Genomic DNA, 14,185 nt, shown 5'->3' on the forward strand with positions numbered 1-14,185 from the left:
ACACATACATGTACAAGTAAGACATATGCTGCAACCTACATCAACTCATTGGCAGTTTATCGATAAGTGGTTTGTAAAGAAAGGCAAGTAAATTAAACAGCGCCCTCACACCTAAGTATGCTGTATTTTATACTGTGAGCTGGGTGGAGCTGATTACATGTTTAAATAGTTTTATACTGCACTGAAATAAACCCAGTTAACTGAATCTATGCTGTGAAATAGATTTGTTTATTGGCATTGATCACAAATATATGTATAATTGGGCACCAGTGGTCATAGAACAATGATCAATAAGTTCAGAGTTTAAATCCTACTTGGGGTTGAATAACTCAATCAAAGGGATTGAGGCTAAAACCACTGAGTTTCATTCACTATTATGTGATATTAAAGATGCTTGTGTTTGACCAGTTAATGCCAAGAAAGAGCAGTAAAATTGCCACGATAATGCCAATATAATAGAAAGCAGGCCACACGACCATGTCACAAATAGTTCCATACAAACATAGAATACACTTTCTTTGGCATAATGAACTGTCTATTTATACGTATATGCATATACATTCATTTTCCAAATTTAGAAAAAAAGACAAAAACACAATTAGTGTGAAAATATTGGCTAGAATTAAAAATTAGCAAATAAACTGATCTATTATCTTAAAATCTGAAACACATACCTAATTAAGCTTTGGGTTTTTGATCAAGTTATCAAGTAGCTTAAAACCTTTAACAAACTTTTTATACAAGAATGATCTACCAAACTTAAATCCTGTTGGGTGCTTCAAAGTGCGGTGGTCGTCAATCTGTGTGCGTTCCGCTTGATAGGAATCCCAAAGCGATGTACAGAACAATGTAAAATTCTCTCGTAGTTTACACATACATAATTCTTTTTTTTAAGTAGTCACACTATCAAATATTTATGCCGTAAGAAAACCCCAGCAATGTATCTGTTGACAAGGTGTTATAAAATATGTAACGTTCCACCTAATTCAAGAACCACTTCTTAAAATTAATTATTAAATTCAGAAATTCAGAACACATCTTATTTACATGTTTTCATATCAATGATTGTGAACATTTATTTGTTCAACCTTTAAATATTTTATGTCATTTTATTTGTTGACATCATATTCTGACATATACGTTATTACATTAGGTGTTAACATCATTTGTTTTTTTATTGTGGCGTGATGTAGCATATTATTATTACATGTATTATTATTATTATTATCAGTCAGGAAGATTTAAATTTTACTTATAATTTTAAAATAATAATCATTATTATCTGTCACCGTAATGCCATAAGTTACAGCATGCCATAATTTTGCGGTATTTTACCTGGTATTTTCATCCTACCATATAAGGAAATGCATATTCCAAATATGATATGATTACGCGCATAAGCGTCCTCTAATAAAAAAAGCAAACATGCCACCAGAGTTTGACCGGAATCCACACAAAGAAGTTCGCTGATTCTGTTCTAAACTTTTTGGATCTCGGCATTCCCATGATGTATCCTTGGTAGGAAAAGATGTATAATAATAACTCAGACAGTACGCCGTTGCATCAACCTTCGCTGCACATCAGTCGATACTCTTGCTGTACTGTCTTCGTGCATACTTTGAGGTATTTTTGTAATAACCTCATATAATACCTCTATAACCATGTATTTTATAAAAAAATCGGTACTTGCAGTTTGTCTGAAACAAATATAGACTTATCAGTGGGGTCCAGACATACACGCAATTTAATACACCCATACAATGATAAAATTTGGCAGAAAGTACAAGACCGTGTTTTATCCAGTATTTTTGTGATAACCTAACATTTCTTTAGATCACAAGAAAGCAGTTCACACAATTCCAGTTGAAATGTTTACTAATTGCTGCCAGTCAAGTACGTGACTGAGGTAACATATACACTGAACTTCTATTTATGTGAAAAACACACACACATTTCTAGAATTCGTAGAATTGTCACCCACACAATAGGTCCGAGAAATAATTTTAATGAAAAAAAAAATTGCCTTAAGTTATAAAAATAACAATTAAAGATTACACGTTTCTTTTTATTTTTTAATGAATATGACATTTTCTTTGTATTTTCATTACTGTTAAGTGAAATGAATAAGAGTGTGAAATGTCACAGTAAATGTCAAATATTCCCCTGTCTCCTAATTTCTGCATTAGTTGCTAGACAGTGGAAGTGCAATGCTTTATCGACATCACAAATTTTTTGAAAAATTTACATTCAATTAAGTTGCCGTTGTGATAATAATGTAACGTACATTTTGAAGTTATCTCCCATAATGCTTTGCGCATATGCTCAGTAGTGCAAAATTTGAATTTCTCTTCCATAATGCTTTATTGAAAAATTATTGAATTCTGGGTATTTTGCATTTATGAGCAGGCTTCCACCTTAAAGCGAAGAGGTCGGCAGCTGCGCTTACGGAAGAAGGCCTTAGTGTTTCGTTGTTTGTAAACAAGTGTCAACCCATGCGCCTTTGCGTTTTTTGGTATGCATTGTTATTGTTGCTTTATAGGACTCAATTCCTGTACATGCAGGTGACAAATCCTTGTATTAGATGCCTAATGGAACTGGGAATACCCAGAATTTATGAATTTTCCCATTCCCATGTGGTTAGTTATTAGACAGGTTTCACTGTGTTCGGTTTAGACAGATTCATTCTGGTTAGTATTAGACCGGTTTCACTGTGGTTAGTGTTAATAGACAGATTTCACGGTGTTCAGTTTAGGCAGATTTCACTGTGTTCGGTTTAGACTGGTTTCTCTGTGTTCGGTTTAGACTGGTTTCATTGTGTTCAGTTTAGACTGGTTTCACTGTGTTCGGCTTAGACAGGTTAAAATTTCACTGTGTTCATTTTAGACTAGTTTCACTGTGTTCGGTTTAGACAGGTTTCACTATGTTTAGTTTAGACAGGTTTCACTATGTTCAGTTTAGACAGGTTTCACTGTGTTCATTTTAGACTAGTTTCACTGTGTTCGGTTTAGACAGGTTTCACTATGTTTAGTTTAGAAAGGTTTCACTGTGTTCATTTTGGACTAGTTTCACTGTGTTCGGTTTAGACAGGTTTCACTATGTTCGGTTTAGACAGGTTTCACTATGTTCATTTTAGACAGGTTTCACTGTGGTTATTATTAGACAGATTTAACTGTGTTGGGTTTATGGCTTCACTTTGGTTAGGTTTACACCAGTTTTACTGTGTTCGTTTTAGAACACTTTAACATTCATTCTATTCAATCAATAGGTTACAAATTCATTTTGATCTTAGCATTTTCAAGTAATTGGTTTTTATGAGCATACAAATGTTTTCTTAAACTGGTCACGATTAACTCCTTAAGATCAACACTCGGCAATAAAATGGCTCACTAACTTGATGAATGACAAGTCAACAATGTAGCATGTACTGTTATATACATGTGAGTTCACATGAGATTCTCAAAAACTTCAACATTTAAAAACAGTTTTGATGGATATACATGTAAATAAACAAAGTCTGTAGACTGTAGAATACTTTATTTTAGCTGGAATAAATTTTTTGCTGAAAACAATTGTGTGTTTGTATGGAATTTATTTTCACTCATTTTTGATAAGGGAACTGATCATTACCACCAAGCCGGTTTCCTGTGAGTCTCCTGCGGCATGCGTTTCTTTACCGTACCGGCCGTTGCTTTACCGTACCGGCCGTTGCTTTACCGTACCGGCCGCTGCTTTACCGTACCGGCCGCTGCTTTACCGTACCCGAAGGTCATTAGCCGTACCGGCAAGGCCGTTACCGTACTGGCAGGAGGCAATTCACACTTCTGACAAGTTAATTTATGCATTGATTTTCCGGTTTACCGGTAAAATGCCGACCTGTTTAAATTTCAGTTTTATGCACAGGATCGCCTGAGAAAGCAAAACTGTAGAATTAATTTGAGTAGAATTTGTTTAGTTTGTAGTTATAGTCTGTTTATAAATCATTTTGTTCATGTTTGCTATGCAGTAGCTTTCGAGGTCAAATACACCACCAGGTCAATTTGTTGCGTCTTTTTATTTGTCAGAGATTAAACTTTACCATTATTATTGCATAATATTTACATTCAAGTTGCGCGTGATAATGCTACACATGATTTTTTTGAGACCATGGAGCTCCCATGTGAACTGTTGGATACGACTACAGACGGAACTGCGTCTTTATTTTATACGATATTTTTATTTTTTTTAAATTGGGATCAGTGCTCCCAAATCAACTGAGCCGACAAAGTGGGTTACAAAAATAACAGTTCCATGAAAGTGGCTATATTTGTGTATGATGAATCCTGAGTCGGTAGTTTTGGCATGTAACCTAATGGTTTTGGTTATTGTTAAAAATGCACAGTGCAGACGTAATTTTGTTTTCATTTTTTCACTTTATCTGGCGCCAGTGCACGTGTGCTTGGATGTTTTTTTATTCAGTGATTGGGCTAAATATTTGACGACGTTGCCAACGTATTCAACGTACGAAAATAGCATGTGTGTGTGCGTTTGCGTGAATGATAGATGCAGACGAGATTTCTCGTCGCAACGCGTTTTATTAGTTTATTTCCAACGCGAGTGGTCGGCGCCTTTGATTGCGTTTAGTTTGTTCTTTCATTCGCAAATTAAATCTATCGCTGGCACCGTTTATTTTGTTATGTCTCGCAACTGAATGTCCAAGCTGACTTTGTATTGGCTGTAATTATATTTTTTTTGTAAAACAAAAAAAAGTCCCGACCTTTCCAGTCTAAATCGTATTCTGCCCCAAACCAAACAGCCCTTTTCAGGGCCAATCACATGTTCCAAAAAGAGATATACCGGCACACTTGCACACTCTGTTTTGTTATAATAAAGTTACATTGGGGATTGTTGGAGGAGGTGTGTAAATATCGGGTAAATATGTTTGGACAATTCCATAAGCAAACTCACAAAATGAGGTCGAAAAGCAATAGAAAAATGTTGACCTAGAGCAAGGTCAAATTCCGTTTTACGCACTTGAATTTTATCTGGACTACGTGCACGCGTTGCGCGTGTTATTGTCAACAAAGTATCAAAACAGATTTTCGAACGCCCAAGCCCGAATTTAAATACATGTGAGCTCGGCCAAGCGAGTCACGCTGACACATTATGCAAGTATCATCGAATTCATGCGACAGGTTGAGACGTTTTATTCAACGTCGTGGGTAAGCTACGATGTAGGACTGTCGTTTTATAGCGTTACAGGCGATCATGAATATGTGAATAACACACATATATTGAAAAAAAACATGAAATTTCAGAAAGACTTTTTTATTTAATTTATTTATTTGTATTTCGACGGTTGTCCGACTTTCTTTCCACTGTGTGAGCTACTGACAAATATAAACAAATAATTAACCCATCGAGTCCTCTAGTCGACTGGGACGTAACACTCTGTTGTACAAGTTATGTCCTTTTCAAATTATTCACTTTCAATGGGTGGGTGAAAAAAAAATTCTTATTGTTTGCAAAATGCCCAATTAATTCATGCATGACTCACGGTTACCGGCAGGGCGCCGATCAGTTACCGGGGCTTTGTTTACCATGCATTCATTAATCGAAGGTGATAAATAGTCGGTATTGGTCCTATCAGTACGGTAATTGTCCGGCCGGTACGGTAACGCAACGGTCGGTACGGTAAAGCAACGGTCGGTACGGTAAAGCAACGGTCGGTACGGTAAAGCAACGACCGGTACGGTAAAGCAACGACCGGTACGGTAAACCGAGTCAAACTCACAGGAAACCGGCTGGGTGGTAATGATCAGTTCCCTAAGTTGAATGTAAAGGGGAAAAAAGGTATATTGATTCATACTAGTATGACAGAAGGATGGAGGAAAGTGCAGCTATATATGCTCGGATGCTGTAGTAGTGAATGAAATGAATGATGACAGCGAAGCATTTTTATATACTGCTGCAATCGTTTTGTTGTTTTTTTTGCAATGCTATATCAACAAGTGGGTCCTGACTAACATGAACCCAACTGCTGTAATTCCTCTGCAAACACAACGGTTTAGAAATTTCAGAATGTGCGGAGATCCCATAATGTGAATGTAGCAATAGCCTGGTACGCACATCTGTGCATTCGATAAAAAGCTTAAATCCCAAAATAAATAATTTTTTTTTTTTTTTTTTTTTTTCTGTGCTGTTAATTAAAAAATTATGTAGTGACATGAATTTTTATTTTATTTTTAAATAATAAAGATTGTTAATATATCTGGCAAACATCCACACATGCATGTATGGATCATGCATGTCAAGAAATGTATTTACAAGCATTTTTGCTGTTGCATGGGACCCACATCTCACGTCTTTTAAGTCCTCCACAATGTGAAAATGGTTTTGACACAATTATTCTTTATGAGGAAGCTGTACGAGTTTTTATTCAAAATAACGTATAGAGTTTTTATCCAAAATAACGTATAGAGTTTTTATCCAAAATAACGTATAGAGTTTTTATCCAAAATAACGTATAGTATTTTTATCCAAAATAACGTATAGAGTTTTTATCCAAAATAACGTATAGTATTTTTATCCAAAATAACGTATAGTATTTTTATCCAAAATAACGTATAGAGTTTTTATCCAAACTAACATATAGAATTTTTATCCAAAATAACATATAGTTTTTACACAAAATAACGTATAGAGTTTTTACCCAAAATAACGTATAGAGTTTTTACACAAAATAACGTATAGAGTTTTTACCCAAAATAATGTATAGAGTTTTTATCCAAAATAACGTATGGAGTTTTTACCCAAAATAACGTATAGAGTTTTTACCCAAAATAACGTATAGAGTTTTTACCCAAAATAATGTATAGTATTTTTATCCAAAATAACGTATAGTATTTTTATCCAAAATAACGTATAGAGTTTTTATTCAAAATAACGTATAGAGTTTTTATCCAAAATAACGTATAGTATTTTTATCCAAAATAACGTATAGAGTTTTTATCCAAAATAACGTATAGAGTTTTTATCCAAAATAACGTATAGTATTTTTATTCAAAATAACGTATAGAGTTTTTATCCAAAATAACGTATAGTATTTTTACCCAAAATAACGTATAGAGTTTTTATCCAAAATAACGTATAGAGTTTTTATCCAAAATAACGTATAGTATTTTTACCCAAAATAACGTATAGAGTTTTTATCCAAAATAACGTATAGAGTTTTTATCCAAAATAACGTATAGAGTTTTTACCCAAAATAACGTATAGAGTTTTTACCCAAAATAACATATAGAGTTTTTACCCAAAATAACGTAGAGTTTTTATCCAAAATAACGTATAGAGTTTTTACACAAAATAACGTATAGAGTTTTTACCCAAAATAACGTATAGAGTTTTTACCCAAAATAATGTATAAAGTTTTTATCCAAAATAACGTATAGAGTTTTTACCCAAAATAACGTATAGAGTTTTTACCCAAAATAATGTATAAAGTTTTTACCCAAAATAACGTATAGTTAATCTGAAATGCACATTGGGGGTAGCCAGATTTATACTGGTATTATAATCACATGACCAAAACATTGTTTATCACAGAAAGTAATCCTTGTTGTAACTGAACGAAACATAAATGGAGCACCTGTTCCAGGTGGAATAATAGCGTCCAATAATAGCAGTTAACACATTTGACAGTGAAAAAACAGTTTTAGAATTAGTTTTAAAAGTTGACAATATAGTAACATACAAATAATTTACTACTGGTAACACCTGAGCAGAGCAAAACGACTACTCCACGTAGTCACCTAAAAATGAATACAGTGAGCGTAAAGTAATAACAATATGATTTTGATGTGTACAATAGTGCAAATGTTTGTACCGGTATTTTCAATGAAAAACTGTCGCTATATCTACTAGGCACAGGCCAGGCATGTTTGGTCTGAGGTTCGATCAGAACACACTTTGTTTTGAAAAACGAACCAGTACGTGTCCTCCACTCCCTGCTATAGTCATGAAGTATATTTTTTTCCACAGTGATCGTGATCCAGACATTGTGGGCGAGTTCATTTTCAATGACCTGTATTTGAACTAGTGTAAATTTAACTAGTTAATTTGTTTTATGGTGGGTTCTTTTCAATCTAATTTCTATGACTGGGTTTTGTCTTGTACTGATTATACATAGCTGCATCAGTTCCTCAGCTGATACCAGGTAATCCCACTAGTAAAATGAAAAATATTAAATTAACAGGATTTACTATATTTTGTTAAATTTACCAATATTTTCTCAAAATAAATTTTCCATGAGTTATTATTGTTATCCAGGCTGAAATTCTCATATTGCTTATTATTATACATCTGTCACTATAACGCCATAAGTTACAGCATGCCATAATTTTGCTGTATTTAAGGGGTATTTTCATCCCACCACGCGAATTTCAAATATGGAATGATTATGCGCGTAAGCATGCTCTAATAATGAAAACAAACATGGCTGCCACCAGAGTGTGACCCGACTTCAAACAAAGAAGTTCACTGATTCTGTTCTAAACTTTTTTGATTTCGACATTCCCATGATGTATTCATTGGAGGAAAAGATGTATAATAATAAGGTTAATACGAGGATGCACTCAGACAGTATGCCGTGCATCGACCTCTGCTGCACGCCGGTCGATACTCCAGATGTGCTGTCACGGTCTTCGTGCATACTTTGAGGTATCTTCGTAATAACCTAATATTATATATACTTTAGTTTTAAAAAAATATGCTAAAAGAGATATCGGTAAAATTTTTGCCCATTATCGAAAGTCATGGATGTAGCTGCAAATGTGTCTGCATCAGTTTCTCACCACAACTTTGTTTACATCATTTCGCAAATTTCTTTTTTTTAAATTATTGTCAATTTTGTTGTCAAATAAAAATCGTCAAAAAAATATGATCAAAATTTATATTTTATGATTTGAAAGCAAGAAGATAAATGTTGATGTTCAAGTAGATAGATTTGCATTTTGAAGTGTCTTGACTAAGTTTACTCAGACTGCAAATGTTCGACAGTGAATTAAAAAGATTTCACTATGCAGTAAAAGTATGGATGCTGTTTCTGTTCTATTGAAACAATAATCTGTAGTTTACGTCTCAAGTATAGCCACTAATAAAACAAGTCTGTTTTAAATCTCATGACTCCCATTGACTCTTATTCCTTTACACAGAATCAGAAATGATGGCGTTAAATTTTATTGAGGGTAAATCGAGTTTCTGTCGTAACGACTATCAAGGCACACATTGAATTGGATCTCGATAACACAATACAACAGAAGACGGGAAATAAAAGTGTACACAGCAGGAGAAAAACAAACTCTCAAAGCAGAATACAGAAAACTTTACTTTCTGTAACCGTCGCCACCTATAAAAGGAATTACGTCGAGTTTTATTTTCAGTATGAAGAAAAAAACTGTTAAAACCTTTCACTATCAATGAAGTCACACATACCTATACATATAAATGTAGATAATATCAAGGAGTTAAACAATGAAAGTAGGCAAGTGTTGTGCGATGAAGATTCTTGTGAATTGTGAGACGATCACAAAATCACAAAACAGACATTTCAACATTTTTAGAAAGAATGCATACAAGTGAGTCTGTAAAAGAACTGATTATTTAATATGTTTGAATCTCAGAACATCTTTGGTAGTGCCTGATTATTTGAAAAGTGTCTTACGTACATTTTATGTTTTTTTGAAAGCAATGATAAATGGTACTCACTTCTAATGATGTAATTCAACATTTTGAAAAAACCACAAGACTTCTGACACCCTACTGATTAGAAATGCCATATGTTCAATTGACAGACTTAATGGGGATTGCATTTAAATCAAAAACAATGTCAAAATTAAAAAAACAGTTAAAACAAGTCATTGTTAATGACACAGTCCCCATCCCAAATTTTGTAATCTGACATATCAATTTGATGCTGATGAAGTCATTGAGATTAGATTAAAACCATTAATAGGAGATGGATTTGTAAAAAACTATGATTTAGTGCTTTTACACAAGAATTGGACATTGGGCAGTCATATTGAATCAAATTACAAAAAACAAGTGGCGTATACAACAGATTGTTTATTTACATCAAAACACGTGTTCTGTGTAGTAGTAATATGGCCAAAAATAAAAACAGCCATTATTTGGCCATCCTTGACTAGATTTTGAAACAAATTGTTATGGACATGCATCCTAACATGTATAAAGTACATGTATGTGCCAAATTTGAATGAAAACTGACAGAGCACTTCCAAGATACCGCATAAAAAAACAAAAACAAGATGCTTGCCAGATGACTATCTTTGATCCACTTGCGAAATAAATTGTACTGGACATGTATCCTAACATGTATAATCTATGTACCAAGTTTGAATGACAACTGACAAAGCATGTCCAAAATACAACATTTTCAAAAAACAAGATGGCTGCCAGTCGGCCATTTTGAATCGAATCGCTAAACCACTGCAATTGCATATGTCCCACATAAGGTACTAGGCACATGCAAAGAATGAACGGAATCGGTCCAAGGGATTCTGAGATATGACTCCGGACGGACGCACGGATGCACGGACGCACAGATGCACAGACCGAATTATAAGTCTCCGTTTTCGGACTTCGTCCGAATGGGAACTAACAAGAATATGTACCAGGATGTGTGACATTTACATGTAGGGGTCAAATATAAAACCTAAACAGAAAGTCCATGCTTTTTAATTATTCATACTTGCCAACAGTTTCAATCCTCCCTCATCAGGATAAATATATTATTTAAAGAAACTTTCATGAATATTTATAATATAACAATATCCTGTCACTGGTAGCATAGTGGTTGTTGCACCAGACTCATGATTGGTAGACCCAAGTTCAAATCCTACCTTAGGCTGAACAATAAAGGGTCAACCTCTACCCTGGGTGAGAGTGCCACAGACTCAATGGGCAGGCCAATTCCACTGGCCGAGATTCATTCACTAACGAATGCGACTTTGGGGGAACCTTGGTTAAGGTTCGCAGGTGCTTGTGTTCGACCGGGCCTGGTTGACAGTATAGCGCACTACAAATTGCCATTTGACAGAGAGATGGCCACACAGCCCTGTCATGTAGTCCCAAACATAAATATGACTTCTGTGGCAAAATGCACTATGTGTCGTCACTAGCACTTTCAATTTGCACATACAGAAAAAAAGTCAGGAGAGACAACAGTGACACTCAATGTTCGCAACTGTCGCCTGGCACAAAAAAACAATAAAACAAAAACAATATCCTGATGATTATGATATTTTTTTTTTGAGAGAGAAAAACCAACGCATTGCTGCAGTAGTGAGTAAGCTTTCTGCATGCACCAAATTTCAAAACTATTATTACTAAAAGAGCCTAGACTGATTGGAATAGAAAAGAACGTTGTGAAGGGCAATAGTCTCCATGGCCTTTAGGAAATTCTGAACTCTGTGTTAATGTATTCATAGTATGGGACTCTCATCGCGACAACACCCACCAGTGTGCTCTTTAACAGGACTCCTATTAATTAAAGAATCGCGAGTCAAAACAAAATCCTCTGAGTCGGCCTGATGGAGAGGTCAGTCTTCAGAAATAAATTCATACAAGGACAGTAAGATTACTCGAGTCACAAACAAGAATATTGTGGTCGCTGATTTCCTTTGTTTCTAACACTTATTTTGTTTAAAAAACTTGAATTTCTTTTTTACCAAATTACAATTTAACTATGAGGGTAGGTTGTTTATCAAGACTACTATTATAACAATGTACAATTTTCTGTTGTGTCAATGACACGTCAGTGAATTAGTAAAACCACCGGTAGTTGTGTCCTTTGTGTTCCTTTGGTGCTTCATATCGTCTTAGAGGGCACACTGACCTTTGAATGACTGTGAAATATATGTACACGCATAATTTGTTTCTTTTGCAAACGAAAACATAATAATGTCAGTCCCCTAAGCACTATAATGATATAAGACTAGTATTCCACGTACACTAGAGATGTTGCAAAGGAATAAAACCATAAAATCAAAACAACTAAGCTGTGCTACTCACAAAACAAGTATGTAATGATACAGTTAGCTAGGTCAAAACACTTTAGGAAAAAAACAAGCGATATAACGATCATATATTTTTGTAGTTATGTCACAGAGGGAACTAATTATAATATAATAGAGGTCCATCCAAGGTACACATATATCAAGTATCAAAGCAATGAACCACAAATAAAAGAAATATTTGCTAAAAATAGAGAATTTAATATTTTCACGAAATGAACAAATCTGACTGAGGTCCATCCAAGGTACCTACATATCAAGTATCAAAGCAATTGAGCTAGTAGTTTCAAAGAAAAAGTTGAAAACAGATTTTTTTACCCAAAATGGCAAAAATATTTGTCAAAAATAGAGAATTGAAGATATTGTCTCATCATGAAATAAACAAATCACACAGTGACCACCTAAAGTACCTACATACCATGTATCATAGCAATTAATAATATAACGTTGATCATAAAAAATGTGGAGCTGCTAGAATTCGCAACTGTTTCAAATTTTAAGCATGAACCAACACTATACATTTAAAGATTACTGTCGCTGACCTGCACGTCACTTATTTCTCCCAGTTCGTCTTGTGCATGTCCGGACATTCCCATGCATTAATTAGTAGGACTGCCCTAAATTATAGGTATGTAGAGTTACCAGAAACACCAGAATTTATTTGGTTTTGGCCCTTATAAATTATCTTATTGCCTTAAAAAAAGAGCAATTTACGAATAGGGGGGCATAAAAAAAAGAAAGCTTACTTTTGACAAAAGTGACTAGGACTCAACTTGATTTATTTTTTCTAACATATTTAATCCCAAATACATTGGCACAAAATATACAAAACGTTACACATACATGTAATAACAAAAAGAAAAATGTTATGATGTGAAGAACCTGAACAAAAACAAGGCGACCAGACATTTAACATAACCCTTAAGTAACAAAGTCAACTTTTGTCACCATTCACAAAATAGTTCTATATACCGTATATGCATATTAATTAGGTAATTTGCATATCATTAAACCCTTTTAGTAACAAAGTCAACTTTTGTCACCATTCACAAAATAGTTCTATATACTGTATATGCATATTAATTAGGTAATTTGCATATCATTAACCCTTTTAGTAACAAAGTCAACTTTTGTCACCATTCACAAAATAGTTCTATATACCGTATATGCATATTAATTAGGTAATTTGCATATCATTAACCCTTTTAATTAACAAAGTCAACTTTTGTCACCATTCACAAAATAGTTCTATATACGGTATATGCATATTAATTAGGTAATTTGCATATCATTAACCATTTGAGCCCAAAAAGTCAACTTTTGTCATTTATCAAAAAAATATACTCATAATTTTTTCATATTTGTTTCAAAATTTTAATCAAGACCTGTAACCATAGCAAACAATGTCCATTTCAACCAAAATTATCCCAAAAAATTTTGAAAAATACATCAAAATTTTAGTAGGTTACCAAGCATCTTGAAACATCACTAATACAAATCATAATCCGATAAAAAGATCAAACAATGCATTATTCATTTTTAGATAGATTTCTGCATCTTGCGGGTACAATATATATTTATTTCAGCAAAGCAAGGTGCCTTTTGAAGACTTAATCTCACACTCGAAGCATAGTATGGCGTGGATAATCATCTTTGCGTAGTATTAGGAAGATAAAACTGAGTACAAAGATTCCCGCTAGTAAAATGTACATCAATTTACGTCTTACTTGTCATGCTAACGGCATTTCTAGACAAGAGAATGAGACAGGGAGGGTATAAATGGTATGTCTGGAGCACTGTTAGTGATGTCACTATGACATGTATACAGTTACAATTAGAACTTGCAGTGTTCTGAAAAGCAATAAAAATTGCCTAATTTTATGCAAACGTACAAAAGATTGTCTGTCACATGTCCTGATCAGAGAACATGAAAACATATGCTGCAACATTGATATAGAATAAAAAAGTAGATTACTAAAGTTGACGAGAACTTCTTCTAAAAAAAAAAAAAATGTTGTAGTGATTTTACCAAACTGTCAGAATTTGGGAGAATATTTGTCTCTAGCAAGGTCAAAACAGTCAGTTATCCAAGGTCATACAGTACTTAAATCAAATGT

At 34.0% G+C, this 14,185-nt stretch overlaps 1 protein-coding gene across 1 annotated transcript in view; it reads right to left on the reverse strand.

Moving 5' to 3' along the window:
• Positions 1–14,185, reverse strand: part of LOC100370954 (nuclear receptor subfamily 1 group D member 2-like) — a 78,094-nt gene that overhangs the window by 42,494 nt on the left and 21,415 nt on the right. The gene's annotated exons all lie outside the window — the stretch shown is intronic.

This window comes from Saccoglossus kowalevskii, chromosome 22 (genome assembly GCF_978046115.1).
Source record: "Saccoglossus kowalevskii chromosome 22, keSacKowa6.1, whole genome shotgun sequence".
In the NCBI taxonomy this organism is placed as follows: Eukaryota; Metazoa; Hemichordata; class Enteropneusta; family Harrimaniidae; genus Saccoglossus; species Saccoglossus kowalevskii.